The sequence below is a fragment of the Mauremys reevesii genome, linkage group 3 (assembly GCF_016161935.1).
Source record: "Mauremys reevesii isolate NIE-2019 linkage group 3, ASM1616193v1, whole genome shotgun sequence".
NCBI lineage: Eukaryota > Metazoa > Chordata > Testudines > Geoemydidae > Mauremys > Mauremys reevesii.
Genome location: NC_052625.1, coordinates 16153027 through 16173762, shown reverse-complemented (window position 1 = coordinate 16173762; position 20736 = coordinate 16153027). Strand labels below are relative to the sequence as shown.

At 43.0% G+C, this 20736-nt stretch overlaps 1 protein-coding gene across 3 annotated transcripts in view; it reads left to right on the top strand.

The window, feature by feature from the left end:
• The first annotated feature begins 402 nt into the window (after nucleotides 1-402).
• SERTAD2 (SERTA domain containing 2) overlaps nucleotides 403-20736 on the top strand; it is a 102051-nt gene continuing 81717 nt past the window's right edge. The window contains exons 1-2 of one of the 3 annotated variants that reach the window (XM_039531886.1): nucleotides 403-794; nucleotides 9390-9635. The gene's annotated coding sequence lies outside the window, so the exon portion shown is untranslated. Of the gene's footprint in view, nucleotides 795-7375; nucleotides 9636-20736 lie in introns of those variants that run through there. The other 2 variants (XM_039531888.1, XM_039531885.1) reach the window with 2 other exon arrangements.

The following is a 20736-nucleotide window of genomic DNA, read 5'->3' as shown; positions in this document are numbered from 1 at the left end:
TCTGTGTCCCTCTCCCTGCTTGCCAGGCTCCCAACCTCCCCCTGTCTTTGCGTGACCAATTTAGAGGGAGGAGGGGGACGATGCCGCCTCCTCTGCCTCCCCCTTACCTCTGATTGGCCGGATCTGCCATGCCCATCAAATTGAAGCCCGCAGCTCATTGGCCAGGCTGCCAGACCAGGAGAGGCTCCGGTCCCCACAGGGCTCCCCTCCTCCCCCTTTCCCTTCGCAGCAGTGTCCTCGGAAGACTCATTGGGCGAAGCCCCTCCCCTCCGCCTTGGGTGAGAGCTGCCAGGGCACTGGCTGGGAGCCCTGCTACTCAGCCTGGCCGGCCTGGCCATAGGCTCCCTGGAGCAGTGTGGGCGGGGCTCTTCCCCCTCCTGTGACTAACTAAAGTCTGTGAGTCACTGCACAACCCATCAATCCTATTAAATGCCGTGTGCGGGCAGGCGGTGCTGCCTCTGCTGCTCCCTGCGCTGCCCCAGCCCCTGTGTATGGGCTGCCGCCGCTTCCCCCTCTGATACATGGCTGGCTGGCTGGACTTGTTACAGTGTCACATCCTCCCCGCCAGCTGCAGCACCAACTTCCCCCCCAGCTAGTCTCCTCCTGCCCGGGGCTGCTGCAAAGTGATGGGATAGAGCAAAGCCACTCCAGCACCTGGGCTCCTATTTATTGCAGCCTGTCTCCTTCTCCTATTCCTTGGTTCTTCTTCCTCCTCTCTTCCTTTCTCTTCTTTATTTTATTCCCTCCTTTCCCCTTGTCTTGGAGCCTAGATTTGTTGAGTTCTTCTGGAAAGGGTGAGTACAAGACATGGCCTTTCTGACTTAACATTTTTGCCTGGTACCCTCTTTTAATGGAAAAAATCTTATGTGGGGTTTGGGGTCTGCCTTGGCATGTGCTGTTTGCTTATTCAATAAAAATCTAGAATTAAAAGGAAAATGAGGGTGGGAGAGAGGGTAAATGATCATTATCCTTTACTACTGCTACTTGCTGAATGGGTCACTTATCTGTTGCAAACTGTTTAAAAGTTGAATTGATTTCCTTAAAGTTAACTCTGACATAGATCAAAGATGATACCTTTTTCTCTCTCCTTATCTTATTTTACTCCCTCCCCCTTACTCCCCTTTTGTCTGTCTAGATTTTGATTTTTTTATTTTTATAAAGTACCTGTGATCAGTACAAATCCACATGAAATGGCTATAGATACATTCATTGTTTTGAAATAAAAATATTTCTTTTTTTGACATTGGAAAAAAATCTATGTGAGATATATATATATATATATATACCAACTTTTCAAAGTAATTCATATTGAAATGTATTTTGATGGAGCAGTAGACAGCTCACTGCCCAAATCATACTGCAGTTCAACTCTTTGAAATTTTGTGCTGTGTGTATGTCCTTTTTATTAAAACGAAACTATTAAGTAGTTGTAAAGTGTTTGAACCCACAACCAACAGGGAAATTCATTTGTTCTACCATTGCATCCTTACCACACTCTGATCTGTCTAGATATTTCAACACATATGGAATGTATGAGCCTTATGACTGAATCACAGGAAAATGAGTGTATCCAATTAGATTTTTAGCCTTCAGTTTGAATGTCCTTTTAGTGGACTAAACTCAGATTCAAAATATTAGTGTAAAATAGTTTTACCTGGAGTTTGTTTGTAGTGATCGTTTAATATATAATTAAAAAATGAGACTGGAGCATTAATTTGTGTTTTGTATAACCATAATACCCAAAGTTGCTAAAATGAAAAACTAAGTCCCAACCCCAACAAGTAGTTACAGCGTATCTCCAGAAGATACTTTCTAAGCCTAAGTACTTTACCTATGTTTACTATGTATAAAAGTATACAGTACTTTGATCTATGTATAAAATATTTTAAATAGAAGACTAATAACTTACAACATTCAAATCAGGTAAATAAAGCAGTTTTGAATTGTGGTGTTTGGATGTTTATGCTCCTTTATTACAACACTCCAATTTTGTCTCTAACTCGTGGCTAAAAACAGTCACTAGAAATTTCCACTAAACGTTGTTAAAATCAATAATTGGTGCCAGACTAAGATCTTGTATACCAAGTTTCAACAGTCCTTACAAATATATATATATTTTAAAATGAGAAGAAATCAAGATAGCTATGATTTCGTTAGCCAGTGACTACTGAAATGAAACCCAGCGATTGGACAGGTGAGAAATTCATATGTTGTCACCCATGACATTGAAAAAGGAAAAAAAAAACGTAGATGGCTGAGATACTAAATTCAGAGCTTGGTAGCTACTTTTTGTTAATTGATATGTACAATAAAAAAATTATGAGCCAAAATCATTGCTTGCATAACAATGTCAGACCCCATGTACTTACAGCAAGCATGAATTTGCCCAATGTGTGTAAATCTTTTTAAAATACCTGCTACAGTTGTTCTCATGGGGCCCTTTTAGATATGGTCTGTTGAGTCAATATTACATAGTTATGGCCCTACCAAATTCATGACCCATTTTGGTCAATTTCACGGTCTTAGGATTTTAAAAATCATAAATGTCATGGTTTCAGCTATTTAAATCTGAACTTTCACAGTGTTGTAATTGTAGGGGTCCTGACCCAAAAAGCAGTTGTGGGATGGTCACAAGGTTCTTGTGGGCGGGGGTTGTAGTACAGCTACCCTTACTTCTGTGCTGCTGCTGGCAGTGGTGCTGCCTTCAGAGCTAAGCAGTTGGAGAGCAGCGGCTGCTGGCCAGGAGCCCAGCTCTGATGGCAGCACCGCTGCCAGCAGCAGCGCAGAAGTAAGGGTGGCATGGCATGGTATTGCCACCCTTACTTCTGCACTGTTGCTGGTGTGTTGCCTTCAGAGCTGGGTGCCCAGCCAACAGCTGCCGCTCTCCAGCCGCCCAGCTCTGAAGGCAGCACAGAAGTAAGGGTGGCAATACTGCGACCCCCCCTAAAATAACCTTGTGACCCCTTCCCCACAACTCCCTTTTGGGTCAGGGCACTCAATTTAAGAAACGCTGGTCTCCCCCATGTAATCTGCGTAGTATAGTGTAAAAGCACACAACAGACCAGTTTTCATGGTGGGAGCCCAGATTTCACGGTCCGTGATGTGTTTTTCATGGCTGTGAATTTGGTGGAGCCCTATACATAGGCCTGTTTCACCTCTCTGAAACCAGTTTTTATACTAGTGCACCTCCAATAATTTTAATGGAGTTACTCTTTATTTACATCTGTATGGGAAGAGATTAGAATCCACTGTTTTCAAAAAGCCTCCAAATACTTACATGACAAACTGTGATTCCAGCTCTCATTGGAGGCAGTTCTGCTACTGTTACTCATACGGAGTGGTATTTTATTACACGAGTAATCCCTTTGATCCCGGTGTGACTACTCACATGCTAAAGTACCAATCAGTGTGAGTAAGGGTGACAGGATCAGGTCCTTAATATATATTTTTTCCCTTGAAATAAGAATATACTGGATTACTGATATATTTCTTGGGGTCATGGCAAATTTTTCTGAGAACTAAGTGTGAAGTTATTCTATTAAATGATTACACCAGAAATAACTGTTTAAGATGATCCCTATGCTACAAATGAAATAAGCAAGCAAGTAAGTATTCTGGGTGTGTCTCTTGATGCTGTGGAAGGTAGAAAAAGATTGTTGTGAAATTCAGTATCTTGTAATGAAATTCTGTGCTGGAGAGAGCTTTGAAAACTAAAGGTCTTGTGGGAGGCAAGTTGGTAATGCAGTGTTAGAGGTGCTTTTTTACAATATGGCATGAAGAATTTTATTGTTGATTTCAATGGGAGCAGAAGCAGTGCGATAGTCTTTCTTAGAGCAGTTGATGTTGTAGGAAGTGTTCACAATGCTACTCCTCTGACTTCTGTCTTAGTAGAAAGACCTGTGCTAAACAGATTGTTAAGAAGAAAACCTGTCTAGTGAAGTGATGTTGTTTCCTGTCTTGATGCATTACATGTACTTTTTTATAAATTTCCTGAAACTTGTATAGGACACGCTCAGGATGAAAGACAATTATTTCATGTTTGTTTCATGTTTTCACTTCCTTTTATGACTGTATACATTGCTACGCTTTTGTGTCACTGATTGCGATGTTATTGTAATTAACATTAATTATGCAAACTAGATTTTTAGAGGTTCTCCCACTCTGTATTGATATTGTCATCTTGTTTGTTTGTTAAACAAGAATGCAGACATTTCAGGATGCTGGAGGAACTTCTTAGTAACAAAATAGTAACTGCATGGGAAACAAAAACAAATACCACTTTTAGCTCAAACATTTCATGAAATTTTTTATTTGACAGCACTGCTTAGTCACACAATTTGATCTGAAATAATGAGGCACGGTAACAAGGATACAAAATAGGAAGTAAGTATAGTGGCTGTGTGAAGAGAGTATCTAGACTTTAGAGTTTCACCATATTCTGTCAAGATAGACAGAATTATTGAGTAAAATCTGCAGTCCTTATTTGAATAAAGTTTCCGTTTAAGTATGTGAGAATTTTTTGCCTGCTTAAGGAAAACAGAATTTGGCAGGTAGTAAACTGTTGGCTTTGGCAAAACAAGCTGATGGAACAGGCAACTTTGCTTAATTCTTCTTTTTTTCTTTTTTGTTGCTTTTAATTTTTGCTTTGTTGTCTCTAAAAACCTCCGCATCAGCTTGAAGGGTGATATTAGTTTTACACCCTAACTTTTCTAAACAAAAGTGCTTGTAGAAGAAATGATTAAAGTCTAATAATATTTTATATAGAGGAAGTACATGATATTTGAATTAATTCCTTCAGATTGATTATAGTGAAATTAATAGAAATCTTTAAATCTGACTTTGAATTGCCCCTATGAAATACTTGAGAGCTGAATGTGATTCATGTTAGAATCTCAATAGAAATCATAATTGCAGGGATATTTGTGTTCTGTTTTTATATTCATAATATACTTACAGGAGAAAAAGTATGGCGGAGGGAGAATTTAAATTGGAATTCTTTTACACTGTCAATATTCTAAGGTGTTGGTGTGTAAACATACTGTAAGACATTAGAAAACGATTCCCAGTTTTCCTCTGACTTTCCATACCAAATAAGCAATAATTTGTTTTCAGTTTATATTCGGTATTTGTCTTTTGTGCAAGACCATCACAGTAGTCCTCTGGAAAGTTAAAAACAGTGCCCTGGGCTCTAACAAGTGGAGGTTATGTAATTAAATGGGAAGATTCCATAGTATTAGAAAATTACCATTTAGCAATCTAGTGAGTGTGTGTTAAGCCATGGAAATGATTTTATGAAAATCAATAAAATGCTGATTTTTCTTCTAATTGTAGATCCACATTAAAAGAAAAAAATGCTCTTTCTTGGTAGCATTTCACATTGGCATGCTAAATAGTTAATTTAGAAAGGCGTTCTCTTCAGTTTAGACAATACGTGTAAAGATGATAAATATTTTTTTCTTTTGTTTTTTTAAATCTTTATTTATTAGATTGCCTTCCAGAACTCACACTAACATGCTGGCCTATAAGTGATTTCAGTGTGTCTGTCAGCAGAATCAAGAGGGAAGGTCACTTATTTTTCAGATGACATGCTGGCATGACATTGGTTGCTATTTCCTAAATATTGTATATTCCTTCGCTTCTGGCTTATGGTTCCATACTCATGCTCATGCTTTGAAGTAACTCAGGTGTATGGAAAGTTCCAGTATACCAGAATGTGATGTACCCAAAGTAAATTTGAAAGAGAAATTGTGACCTTAACTATTTTAGAGGGTGGGGTGGAGAGAGGTGGTATTGATCTCTGTAGAATATGTAAAATGTGTTAGCCTCGCCTTGCCTCAAAGGTCCACCTGTTCTGGGATTAGCAAAACAAGTAACTAGACCATCAATCACATTAAGTACCTGGGAAGAAAGAATTAACAAATTGACAGCCTTCCTCTGTAGCATGTATGAAACATTAAGTATTGGTGATCTGTATGAGATACGGTGGGACGGTAAATGGGAGCTGTTAATCCTTAATGTTGGGACTTTGTGTTTTGCAACTGAAATGAACATTACTTAATTAAAATAAGATAACTTGTTCAAAATCTCCAGAGTGTTATAACCCCGAACCAGATACTCCAAAACATTTATTCAAGCAAGATAAGGAATTCTGAATCTTTTCTTGTGAGGAAACTTGCCTGCCTTAGTGATCTATACTGTAATTCTTAACTCCCCTAAAATTAATATATAACAAACTCCAAGTCCGCAGCTTTATGAAGAACCTACTTCAGGACACATGTGAGGAGTGAAAGTACTGAGATTTGGTATGTTGGGGGCTTACAAAGCTTGTTCTTGTATGAACAGAAACTGTTCAAAATGCCATATTCATGATGCATGCAACAGTAAAGGTCACCAACTTGGAAAATTAATAATATGGTTCATGTTGACATTTAAGAGGGAATGCAGATTGGAGTGAGCCACACCCCAGTCTGTTCTGGTGGTTCTTTTGGATCTGCATTTTTCACTGCATTGAAACACACCCAATCAGCAGTGTTCCCCTTTTCTCCACCCCAGCCAAAATCCTTTCTATGGTGAAACTGAGAAAATGTTTGTAATCTTCAGTATTTTATTGTTTGTTGTTAATCTATTATTAAACAGAGCCAGTGAGGGTCAGAGTGGGGCTTTTAGTGTTCATCTGCATTTTAGAAGCTGTATTTTGTCTTCTGGTCAGGTTGTGTTCCCAAAGGACCATGGGAGTCAGAGTTAGCACGTTTTACAAATAGGTTCCTGATTCTCCAAAATATTGCCTGTAGTTAAGGAAACTTATTATGACCCTGTGGCCTTCACTACTTTTCTTTGGCACTGCTGTGGGAATCAGTTCAAGGATAGTTGTAAGAACATAGAAGTGAAAAACAGGGATAAAGAAATTCTAACTTGAGCCAGAACAAACTTTTGTTAGATTCAATAACATAAAGCCAGAATCTCAAGAAATAACGAAGAGGTTACTTTTCATAAAGTCACATAAAATGTGAGGCTTCTAAGTGGAGAGGAAATTGTAATCACACCGTTGTTTCTGTCTTTTAAACCATTCGGCCATTAACAGTGAAGTTAAAGAGCATTAATTCTGACATCAAATTTCTTGTGAACTTGGAATTTTCCTTGTCAAAATTAAAATTTGAATGTATTGCATTTTCCTATATATACTAGAAACTTTGGGGAAGTTTTTAGTTTGTTAGACTTTGGGGAAAATAAAGCACTAACACTGTGGGTAAGGAACATGCATGGTATTTTTTCTTGAAATAAAATAGAAGATGTGCATATTTACGCCTGTGTTTACTCCTCCTGCTTCTACTTCTCTTTTTCTGTCTCATCTCTTCCATTTCCTCTCAGTTTCCTCTCTTGTTTTCTCTTCTCCCTCTCCTCTTGATCCCTTTTGTTTCTTTCCTCCTTCTTTCACCTCTTAGTACCATTATTAGTATTATCAATTATTGAGTTACATTAGCCTTTAGGTGCTGAAGTCAGGATTGGGATCACGTTTTGCTAGGCACATTATACAAAAACATAGTAGCTGTCCCTGCTCCAAAGAGCCTACAACTTGACCAGACAAGATAAACAAAGGGTGGGAGGGGAAACAGAGGCAGAGTGAGGTGTAATGACTTGCCCAAGGTGGCACAAAGCAGGTGAGGACGATAGCCAGGAATAGAAAATGGGTCCAGAGCCCCACCCCAGTACCCTGTCCAGTAGACCACCCACCTCACATCCTTTCACCTCTTTCTGCTTTCTATTTTTTGCGTTCCTCATCCATTTGTTCTTTTCCATCTTAAATGCACTCTGAGTCTGAGTGACTTTTCAGAGTGCATTTTGGGACAGTTCTGTAGCCATAAACATTTCTCTTCTGATACCATTTACACTGATGCAGCATCACTGATTTCAGTGGACTTTCTCCTGACTTATACAGGAATATGTGAAATCACAATTAGGCCCACTGGCTTCACATACCAGAAGAATACATGTACGGTCAGGTTAGGCACCAAAATATATATTTTAAAAAATGAATGTAGACAGGGAAAAGGCAATATTTGGTGCATTTGTGTTGTAATTTACATGCTGCACAAATCCAACTCAGGAATACTATAGAGGTAAAAGATACATCTCCTATTAGTTCTTAAAGGACCACATCAGCTATTCTACTGGGCCCAGTAGTCTGAAAATTTGAAAGGTAAGCAGCGCTTTTCACCATGATGAGTAGCCTATTTGAAAATATAGTTTCTAAATAGACTTGACGTATCTAAGGCTCCTGCTAGCCAGGGTCATCTTGCTATGATGACTCTGCAGGGTAAAAGCAGGAAGCTGATGTATATGCTGTTCAATCAGTACTGAAAGCAAGTTGGAAATTGGCTTGCAATGGCAGAAACAACATAAAGTAGCAGTAGTCCCCTTCTTTCCCAAGCAATTTTTTTTTAACTTTGAAACTGACAAAATTATGTTTTGCTTAAACTTTTAAATTTAAAATTTTCCTAATTCTCAAATATTTTAGTTTGTTCCCAGGGAAAAGTGCTTCTTATCTTTCAAACTTTTAGATTGAGAGGTTTGACATAATGGCATACGTGGCATCCCTAACTTAGAAAATCCACTCTCCTAAATCACAGGCTTTTTTTCCTCCAGTAGTTAATTAAAAATTAGATGAACTGCCTTCTTGCTCAGGGCAAATATTGGATTCTTGGACGGTAACGTATGGATTAAACTTTGTTCCTTCATACATTTTATTATTCTGTAGGGGCGGCATCATAGTTGTCCGAGCATAAGTGGTTACCCACACAAAATGACCCTGCTAGGGATTTAAGTACACAGTGCAGAAAATTCAAAAGTTACAGTTTCCAGAGCATTTGTTAACTTGTCCTTTTTTGCACACACACTCGTTAATATTCCTGTGCGTGTTGATGATTTATGCCCATCATGGTCAACATACCCCCTTTGTCCAGGACATACACGCATGTTGGGTGATTCACCTGCACGCACCCACATTCTCTCATCACCTGCAATTCAAGCTCACGCAGCCGCTCTTCTTTAAGTGCTTGTTGATTTCTCCTTCCCTCTCTTTTTCTGGGTGCAGCACTCTCCTTGGCTTTGCCTGAGAATCCTGGCCTCCGAGGGTCCTGCTTTTGCCTGAGAGTAAGAGCAGGAAGCAAGCACTATCTCCCCCATTTATGAATGTAGTATAAATCCTTACTGCTCTTACTCAGGCAAACGGGTTCCTTCAGGTACTGGTAAGGGGAGTCTGTAGCAAGTACTGTGTTCCAGATCACATGGAAAGTAAGAACTCTAACCAGTAGCTCTGTTGCTTTTCTCCTCTGATAGTCTTTTTTTTTTTTTTTCCCTCCCCATGCACCAATTGGACTCATGTTCTGAAGTGGAGAAGCTGGGAAGATCTCCTACTGCTTTCCCAGGCTCATGGGAGGAGCAGGGATGGGACAGAGAAAGCTCCCAAGGGCTCCCTCTGGCCCTGCAATGACATCCCTCTGCCTCCAAGGGAGAGGAATGAAGGTTTCTCTGCTGCTCCCCTTTCTTTGACTTCTGTGAGAGGACAGTGAAATTTCCTCTTTCCAGAGGAAAAGGGGAGTGAGATAGTAGCACCCCTTATGAAAAATCAGCATCAGGTAAGTGCTGGAGAGCCAAGGGGCTATTCATCTGGCCCGGATCCCCCCAGATTGTGTATCTGCATTACATACACGAGTTATTTATTTTAAATGAAGAGGCTAGATTTGTGTGTGTGTGTGTGTGTGGTTTCCGTGTGTGTTTTTAATGGTTATGCTGGATTTTTGCCATGCCACAAAACTGATTAGAAATTATTATAATGAAAAGGGGGCAGTGGATCATTTCAGAGAGAGGTAACGTGTCTGGGGGAAGGCAAATCTGAACACTTTCCCAGTTGTTGGATGAGCAAAGGGTGCGGGTTCCCCACCATCACCTCCAGGAGCTACTACTGTGCTCATTTTTTGGGTCAAAGATGAGACCAGTATTTAGTTATCTTACTATATATACTTGTGTGTGTTTGTGTTATTATTTATGTGCAATAGTGCCCACTGCGTGCCAGGCAGTTGATGACAGTTCCTGCTCCAAGAAGCTCACAAGCTAAAGTCATAGGTCAGGGGAAGGAGAATAACAATAGGCAATTTATATACAAATCAACAAGATTTACTATAGGCAGCGTGTGAGAGCTGGGGCTTTTAAGAGAGATGTAAATGCAGGCAGGGTTAGGTGCCTTGCAGGTGACCTCAGGGAGGTCAAACCCTGTGTAGGGGGCTGCATGAAAGGAGGCGTGTGGCACAGATTTTGTGCAAATCTGACAAAATGAGTGAACGAGGTTGGGAATGGGGAGGAGGGGGAGAGGCGGGGGAGGCAAGGCAATGTTTGACAGGAAGGATAAGAAGGGAGAGACAGAACTTTGAGAGTGGTGACCAGAAGCTTAAATTTGAGTTTGGTATAATCGGATGGGAAGCCAATGGAAGGATTCAAAAAGGGGAGGTAAGTTACAATGTACATACAAGTTGCAGTGTGGTTGGATTTATTATGTTAGCAGCTATTGTACGCTTGAATTTTCTGGCTCTTTTTCATTTAAACTCTCAATTATATAATGTTGAGTTTGTGTAGGGATTTTTTAAAAATTTCTTTTGCATCTAACAGGAGTAAAAAACATTAACTGAGTGCATGCCATGTTGAGTTCCATTACTTTTGGGTTGAGAACAATCATGAGACACTTCGGTGCAAAGAGTAACTTCTCTGAAAGTTGTAAGTACCTGAAACCAGGGACTTGGACTGTAAGCACACTGGGGCCAGGGCTGTCTCATATATTTATGTTTCAAACAGTGCTCAGAGGCCTCTGGATGCTAGCAGGGCCGGCTCCAGACCCCAGCGCACCAAGCGCGTGCTTGGGGCAGCATGCCCCGGGGGGGGGCGTTCTGCCTATCGCCAGAAGGGCGGCAGGCGGCTCTGGTGGACCTCCCACAGGCGTGCCTGCAGAGGGTGCGCTGGTCCCGCGGCTTCGGTGGAGCATCCGCAGGCGTGCCTGTGGGAGGTCCACCGGAGCCATGGGACCAGCGGACCCTCCGCAGGCACGTCTGCCGGAGGTCCACCGGAGCCGCGGGACCAGCGACCGCCAGAGTGCCCCCCGCGGCGTGCCGCCGTGCTTGGGGCAGCGAAATTCCTAGAGCCGCCCCTGGGTGCTAGGGTAGTACAAATAATCAATAATCCAGTTTAAAACAAACAAAAGGATGTATTTTTTTTTCACAACGCACAGTGAACCTTTGGAACTCCTTGCCAGAGGATGTTGTGAAGGCCAAGACTATAACTGGATTCAAAAAAGAACTAGATAAGTGCATGGAGGACAAGTCCATCAATGGCTATGAGCCAGGATGGGCAGGGATGGTGTCCCTAACCTCTGTTTGCCAGAAGCTGGGAATGGGCGATGGGATGGATCACTTGATGGTTACCTGTTCTGTTCATTCCTTCTGGGGCACCTGGCCACTGTCGGAAGACAGGATACTGGGCCAGATGGACCTCTGGTCTCACCCAGTATGGCCATTCTTATGTATGTTCTTATAATAATTTAGAATAAAAACTCTTCAGCCATAATTCTATCATTACGTGTGTGTGTGTGTGTCTCTCTCTCTCTCTCTCATTCTTCCTCCATTTGGAAGGATGAAATGCAGAGCTTTTTCTAAGAAGGTATCTAACACGTCCTCAAATTAGCCAGTAAGTGGCATTACAAAAAGGTTACAGCAAGTGGCTGGCAATTTTCCCATCCTTCTTGCCACTGGAAACATAATGTCTTGTGAATGAGCACACTGCACAAGCATCTGCGTGCTGAGCCGGTCCTGGAGACACACAAACAGTGTGGTTGTGTGTGGTCTCATTGGTGGCCAAAGAACATGGCCTGGGAGCAACGGTAATAAACCATTATTTCTTTATTTGACAGTACGACAGAAGGGGTGAGAACTACGGGAGCCGAATTTGCAGGGGAGCAGTGGGAACATCCTGGGATGGGTGGGGAGATGAGAAGTTGGGTAGGTAATTGGCAGTGCCATTGTGTGGTGGAGGACTTCAGATAATTTCTAACCCTCAGCGTTCTGCGCACAGTAAAGTAATAACATAATAGCACTGAATGCCCTGAGCACAGCAAGATGGAGTGATTAATTAAAGGTGATTCTGATCATTGACTTAAATCACTTGATTTTTTTTTTTAATAATTGACTTAAAACAGGTTGAAGCTTCATGAAAACTAATTTGAAAATTTACGCTATTACAATGTCGGATTATAATTTAATGTACATTTTAAATGTTTTTAAGTGACATCACTCAGTGGGTATCGTATTTGAATTTTACAAAATTGCTGTAAGCAAAAATCAAAATGTTGAAAACTGAAGTGTTATCCTGTGAACACACAAGCAGGTACATAGCTTCACTCACATGAATGCTCCCATTGATTTGAAAGGGATAAAATTGGGTTTTTGTTAAGCAAATTTCTCCTAGTGGCATAAAATCTGTCACTTCAAAAAAAAAATTGCTTCAGTGTAAACTGTGAAAAGTTATTTAGATTGTCAATATGTTAAAGTTATTGTGAAACTTTTTTATGCACATAGATCAAAAAGTTCAAAAACAACCTACAGTTAGGCTTCTTAGCTCAGTCTTAGGCAACGAAGTGACTCAGGAGCAGAAGACCCATTGACGTCAGACTGCAGGCTCTGATGGAGGAGAACAGCCTGGTCGAAACAGTTCAGCTTGCTTAACCTGTGAAAGCTCAATATATCGTAAGGGGGTGTTGGTTGCAAATACCGCAGGGGCTGTTTGCTTATCAATCCTGTGCTTGCATTTGTGGTGTTCTCACAGTAGGGATGTTAATGAGGCCCTGGTCTTGTCCTTTTCAGCATAGAGGGGTATGCAAGTTCTTGGGAGAAAAAAATCTGCCGACAAGTCACTGTCGTATCTGAAGGCTTCTCAGCAGGAATGGGCCCACGCTGTCTGGGGCTGACCTCGGCCAGCCCCTGTGCTGGAGACTGTGAGGGGGTAGTTTAGTGCTGGCTATCCTGCTCCTAGAGGATTCTGCTACACAAGAGGGATCCTCACCTGGCCACTTAAGTCAGCATTGACTACGTTTGCTCTGCTTCAGCTGTTTGACAGGGCTGAGGATCTGGTCCAGCTAACTTAACCTCGCAAGCACCCTGTCAGGTGGAATGAGAGTTTTTTATCCCTATTTTACAGATGAGGAAACTGAAGCACAGATATTCCTCCGCTGCCCCGGAAATCTGAGTCAGAAGTAGTAGTAGAAGGAAGACCTTCTGATTATCAGTCCTCTGCTTTAATCACAAGATATTTCTTGAACCACTTACTAAAAAGCAGCTTAGATTGTTACCCTGTTAGTGGCTCCACCTCCCCATGCAGACTTGTATATACAGTGCATGATCACGTAGTAAGTGGAGATATTTTGTTAGTGTTTCTCTTTACATGACACACTAAATTATGTCATAGGGAGAGGTTTTGTTCACGTGTCTTAGTGCTTAGTGGTTGTATTTTTGGTTTTCTCATATTATTTCTAAGCTTTTAGTAACTGAGAAGGAGACAGATGTGTGGATAGCAGTATGTGCAGCCAAATCATCCTCTTGGCTTTTAGGCACAGAGGGAACAAAAGGTGTTCATGGACCAAGCAAAGATGAGTTGTAAGCCCGTAATGGAAGGATGGCCCAGTGGTTAGAGTGCTAGCCTGGGCTGTGTGGGAGACGAGTTCAGTTCCTGCTCCGCCACAGATTTCCTGTGTGGCCCTTGGCAAGTCACTTAGTCTCTCTCTGCCTCAGGTCCCTATCTGCAATATGGAGATGATAGTGCTTCTCTGTCTCAGAGAGCTGTGAAGATAACTGCACTCAATATTGCGAGGTGCTTAGATGCTAGAATGTTGAGAGCCCATACGAGGGCTTTAGATAGAAAATGAGGGGAAATTCTAAACAGCATCTTTCTCTCCCTGAAGCTGTTCTGTAAAAACAGCATGTAGTTTGGGCACAGAGGTTTTGTAGGTATGTAGATGAAAGCCACTTGATGTGGTGGGCCCACAGCAAAATACACATGGGTGTTAATGCTGAGTATCTAAGTCTTCATAATGGAGGACTTTTCCTGTACTATATCACAAGCTGCTACTTTCATCTCTCCTCCATTTTAATGGCTTACACAAGATACTGACTGACTTAACTCAGGTGTGGGGGATGCTATCTATATTACACAGTACCACTGCCATCTCTCTTAATTATGTATGAGGTATGGCCATTATACCTATTTCCTGATATATATTAACAGAAGGAAAGGAAATGATGCCATTCAGAGTTGGAAATTAGTTCAGTGGCTTGACTCTGGTTAGTGGTCAGGCAGCGATAAGCAGGAGGTATAAAGTGCAAACTGGTTTTCTTTAAGGCTGACTCTGGGCAGCAGTGTGCTCTGGTAGGCTGGGAATATAGGAGATGGCAATCCTACGTCCCTCATGTTGTGCATGTGGCTTGCAATGCTTGACTGTGACACATACACTTCTACCCCCATATAACGCGACCCGATATAACACGGGTTCGCATACAAGGCGATAAAGCTCTGACATGCTGCTCTGAGCAGCGTGTTAAGGGTGCCGAGGGGTTGGATAAGGGGCAGAGGGTCTCGGGGGCAGTCAGGGGCTCCCCCCACCAAGGTCTGGGGGGCAGGAGCTGTGGGAGGGCACTTTTGGGGGCCCTGCAGTCCCAGAGTGGCCCAGGGGATTAGCAGGGGGCTGGGAGCAGCCTGCTCTGCTTCCCCGGCCCCAGCCATGTCACTCGGGGGAGGGGGCTTGGGGGAAGGGATCCCCCCTACACTCACCAGCAGTGGCGGAAGCGGAGCAGCCCAGCCCCAGCCAGCTCCACTCCGCCAGCTCCCAGCCACATCGCTCTGCTTCCCGCCACAGGTGAGTGCAGGGGGTGTCCTTTCCCCGACCTCCCCGCACTCACCGTCGGCAGGAAGCGGAGCGCCGCAGCTAGGAGCGGGCAGAGTGGAGTGGGCTGGGGCCGGGCTGCTCTGCTTCCCACCTCTGCCGGTGAGTGCCTGTCAGGGGGCGGGGTGTGTGGATAGGGGTCGGAGCAGTCAGGGGACAGGGGGGTTGGGTAGGGGGTGAGGTCCTGGGGGTGATTAGGGACCGGGGTCTCTGGAGGGGGCTGTCAGGGAACAAGGAACAGGGGGGGCCAAAGCAAGTTTGATATAACGCGGTCTCACCTATAACGTGGTGAGATTTTTTTGTCTCCCGAGGCCCGTGTTATATCGGGCATACTTCATTTTACACAGATTCCACACTGTTGTTTCCTATGTGAAAGGTCAGTGTACAACGTATAGGGGCCCCAGATACACCAAGAAGTATTACATATACTACAGATGGCATATTTCTCATATACCGCATGCTCAGCATCTACCAGCTTGAGTCAGAATTGGGGTATTTCCACTCTGGCCTCTGACACTGAAAGGCCTAATCTCCTTTTATATTTTTAATATATTGCCTCTGAAATCATCTGAAGCTGTTGGAGAGCTGCCTAGGCCAATGGTAGAGCTTTTCATTTTCTAGAGGGCTCCCATGCATATCAGATTGGGCTCCTAGCCTCTCACCAGCCCCAGTTTGAGCAATTTAAGTCCCAAACTTATCCCACTCGTACCTACAAAATGCAGAGCCTGATCCTGAGAGGTGTTCCACATATCTCCTGATCAGGTCTTTTGTCTTGTATGACATTGTTCCCAGTGGCATGGGAGGAAAAAGGCCAGGAGAGTCTTTTATGGAGTACATGTTATCTCCCTGCATTTTTACATTCCTTCCAACTTTCAAACTGTATCACAGCTACCATCCTTTTAGCCAAGAGGGCTTGGGCAGTGTTCTTTGCTCACTGGTACCGGAAGGAGCACTATGGAATGAGAGGAGGGACTGTAGCACTCCTAGTCTTGGTGGCTTGGAGAAAGGGACAGGAACTGATCTCTGCTCTGACCTGATCTCTCCGTATGCTGGCCCCGACAGTCTCTTATTCTCTATTACATTTTTCTCCTTTTGGGAGGAACTTTGACTCCGTAATAATGAGATACATCAGTTTGAGTAATTTCTGTTTGAAGATATTAAGCTCTATGAATACTGAAGAATATTATGTCTTCAGATTTTGAATGGTCCTTTCCATAATTCAATACTGCTGTTGGAATGATTTGTTTCAATTGCAGGGGCTCGTTTAAATAGAACTGTCTAAGCTAGTGCTGCAGTTTCTCATGTATCATAATGTGAAGTTCAGTGAATGATGAGTTGTCACGGGATACCATAATGAAATAAGTACTCATCATAGTTTTGAAATAAATAGTAATTTCATTAAAGGGGAGAAAAGGACATTTTGTCCATAAGCTTAATTGTTAGAGCTGGAATTCCTAAGCAGAGATTTTTCACATGCAGTTAGGTTGCAATGAGTTTTAGTGAGAGTGAATTCAGTGTGAAGAAGGATGCTGAAACTCCCAGCAGTGTCTGAGCCACATGTCTGCAGTAGATTCTCTTCCTCCTATTGGTACTTGGTGGTGTGATACTTGCGCATGGTTTTTGTACATGATATGTATGGCCGTGCATACAGCCTGGTCCTTGAGGAAAAAGTCAGCAAGGTATCTAATCTGATACCTTTATTGAACAACTGACAAAGATGCAGTAGTTGCCGTTGAAAGTCAACCTTTGATAAGAGTGACATCTGCTAGCAATTTTCCATTTAAAAAAGTCAATATTTGCTATATATTGCTTTTAGGTAGATGTTTGCGAAGGACTTTACTACAGTGGAGTTCAAACCATACACCTACAAGGTGGAAGCGTAGTAGCCCCCCGCTCAGTTCAATTGATTTCCTTCCCCATTCATCTTGTTTAACATGTAAGCACAAATATTGGGCGGGGGGGTTGTTTTGTTTTTTGTTTATTTTTTTCACTGGAAATAGTACTTTATCGTAACAGTGAGAAGAGAGATAATAGGATGGGGAGCCAGGATCTTTGGGGTTCAAATGCTTGTTCTCAAATGCTGACTTCTGTAACCAGAACCAAATTACCTACTCCCTCTCCCCGAATTCCCCTGTCTGTAGAACAGGAGTGATACCTGCCCACTTCAGAGTTGTTGAGAGGGCTGATTTTGCTGATGTCTGTAAAACATTGAAGATGAGCAGTGCCATATATGGGCCAAGTATTTATTTTTCAAATTCACCGTGATGCTAAAAAGCAGCTACAGTCGTCGTACTGTTATGGACCTAGTTCTCAGAACTAGTACCAGAGGTCCTGCTTGTAGCCTCTATTTGCCCATCTGTGATGCTTCTGCTGGAAAGTCTCCATTTGTGGGGGCCCTCATGGTACTGGGGCGGCAATATGCAATTGAGCATGTGGGAAAGACTCCCCCCTGCAATATGAAAAATTCAATATAAAATTGTTTTTTAAAATTTGTTTTAAATTTTTATTTTAACATGAATCATCTGATTCTCCCCAGACCCTGCTCCTTTTCCCCTCCCAAGAACAATGCCAGCTAAGGAGCAGAGCAAGCAATGTTGTGCAACAGGGAGGATGCAGGAGCAGTAGCGTCTGGGACTGGAGAGTAGGGACGTGCCAAGCACACCGTTCTGTCAGTTGCTGCAAAGCCAGTGAGTGGTAGCTGGAATGCCTGTTCTTCCCACTGTGTGGAGTCATGGAAGTTGGTGTCAATTCACTAGAGGGGGATTGTCCTTTCTGCACGGGTCTGTAGGAGTTGGAAGAATGAGCTGGTTTCTGGAGGATTGGGGGGCATGGTATGTGCCCACCCCACAATGGCTGGGGCTGCGGTAATGGGCCCCTAGCATTCACTTCCCTGCAACTTCATGGCATCTGGCTTAGGGAGAGGACGGGAGCAATTCACCCCTATGCACAATTGCCAGAGGTAAGGATAAGGCAAGGAAGGGACTGCGATGCCAGCACCGAGAGCTACAATCATGGTCCCTACTGCCATTACAGATGCAGCCTAAGTAAAAACATGGTCCGTATCTTTGGAATATCTGGTTCACTCAACATACCCATTAATTTAGACTAATTTAATTTCCAGTCTCTCTAGCTTGTCACTCAGGCACAATGAACCAGAAGGAATGATGGTGTTCTGAGACTGGCTTGACTAGTTTCTCTCTCTCCTGAGAGCCAGTTTCTAGTCTGCCACCAAGCAGCAAAGTTGCAACCGGCTCCACCACTATTGTTCAGTACACCTGAGCCTTATCAACAAAAGCTTCAGTGACAGCCTGGAAAAAAGACAGCAAAGGAGAGTTACAGCCCTTTGCCAGCTCCTTCTGGGCCTCTTATCACTAAGGCTGAAGCAGCTGGGGCTTTAGAATTGCTGCGTTCTCCCTCAGCCCTGGAGAGTTAAACAGTCACCAATCCTGGATACGTGCCAAGTGTGCAGCCCCTCAGTTTAATAGGGGAGGACTCCTGCTCTGTCAGCAGCCCCTCCTAGTATCTCCTTTGCCTGCTTGCCCACTCATCTCACAGCATGGTGAGTGGGAGGACTCAACCTTCCATTGACGAGCACCCCAATCCCTTGAATTTTCCTTGACTGGGTGTTGACTAAGGTCCCTGAGAGCCAGGGTGAACTGGGGCCCTCATGTCTGAAAGGATCAGAAAGTGCCTAGAAGAGATCCTTTTCCTCATTCACCTGGTGCCATTGGCCCAGTGACTCTATTTGCCAGGAGGTCGTTATGGCAGGCTAAGGGGAGGGGGAATTTTCATCAAAGTACCAAGGCGCTGACAAAGATCCAAGCATGGCTCGGTTTTCTCCAGGGTCTTTGGAGAGCAGAGACTGGAGCTCTCTCAGTGCTTCCTGACTGATTGGAGGCCAGAAGGCTGCTCGCTCCTGAAAAGCAAATGTGAGGAATGGACCCAACTGGAAGGCAGGAAGGGACACACCAGAAAAGTATGCCTGAAAGCTGGGATGGGGTGGAAAGCTGGAGGAGTGGCTTGTGGATACTGACCCCTGTCATGTGACAAGCGGCATTTTTTTTTGTAGCCCTGACCCATGTCAAGAAACAAAGTTCAGTCTCTTACTTGCACTCCTGTGTGGTCAGACATCTGCTAAATGGTATGGGAAGTAAACCAGATACTTGACAAAAATTGAGCAAACGAAGCCACCTGAATCCCTTGGCCTGGAAGGGAGCCTGGCAAAGAACTGGAGGATGTGGTTGCAGTACTTCCAAATCTTTCTCAAAACAAGTGGCATTGCAGAGAAATTGGGGAGGGCATTTTGGTTCTGACTCTGACACATGCAGCAATTGAGATCTACAGCTAATTCCTATGGAAGCATGGGGAGAACTGCAAACTGCTAGAAAGTCATTAAAAACACATCATTTAATCCTTTGATCAATGCAGGAATATCACTTCGGAAAGGTACACTTTCTTTATGCTAGCTCTCGTTTACCATAGTGCTCCACACTTGCATAAAGCTAAGTCATGTGATTTTTGAACTGTTAGCAGATGGACTAATTGGAAACCAAATGATTTGTAGTATAACTGATAAGATGAAAAAGGTATTGTGAGCAGCAGCCTTGACTTTGCAAAGAGCAGTGGGTATTTGCAGGGTTGGTGAAAACTGCGCTTTTCCCTCAATGAAAATGTTAATAAGCAGTGGAAGAACTGAAGTGTAGCTAACTAAAAAACATATGGAGCCATAAAGACAGAATTCATTCGTAAACAGAAATGGCAGACCCAGATTTGTTTGTAACAAATGCAGAGATAATTGCAATATAAAGCCAAGGGGTCCAGCACAATGTGTACATAACGTATGCTACCATTTTGAAAAAGCACATCACCTCAGCACCAATTTGAAAGTATAAAAGCAAATGATGTTCATGAACATACAGCTGAAGGACAAAAATCAAATCATGATGCAGTTGGGTCACTTAACTAAAATGACCAAGGAAGGTTCTACAACGGAGTGGTCTGTGACCCTGGAAATAAATGAACAAACAATGAATTTGAAAATAGATACTGGAGCTGAGTGCAAAGAAATCACAGCAAACATATACAGAAACATTAGTGACTGCCTGATGTTAAAATAAACTAAGCTAGTTTCATGTAGCTGGCATACAATGAACCCATGTGGGTAAGCCATGCAGGCATGCCTGAATAAGGGCAGATACTACTCAGTAAAGCTAGAAAGAGTGTCGTATGTAGGGTTGACGAACAGTCTACAAATACGGATGCTCAAATGGGTGTACAGAATAGGGACTTCAAGAATATAATGAGGTGTTTCATGGACTGAGATGAATTAAGGATACAATACAACATATGAGAGAGATCTCAGTGCATCACCAAGATACATACACCATATTCACATGTGAGAGATGAAGCAAAAGATGAAAATGACCAAACAATAGTTAATTATTGCTTCAATATAGATAGCAGCTGAATTAACAGTGTGGTCACTGGAAAAAAAAAGTTTAAATGTACGTGTACCTATCCAAAAAAGTCTAAATAAGGCCATCAAACACTAGCGCTCTAGTCCAGCAGTTCTCAACTAGGGGTCTGGGGCCCGCTGGGGGGGGCCGCAAGCAGGTTTCAGGGGGACCACCAAAATAAACCGGAGAACAGGGCCAGCATTAGACTCCCTGAGGCTCAGAGCAGAATGCCGAAGCCCAAACCACGTGGGGCTGAAGCCAAATCCCGGGCAACTCAGCTTTGCAGGGCATCCTGTGGTGTGGGGC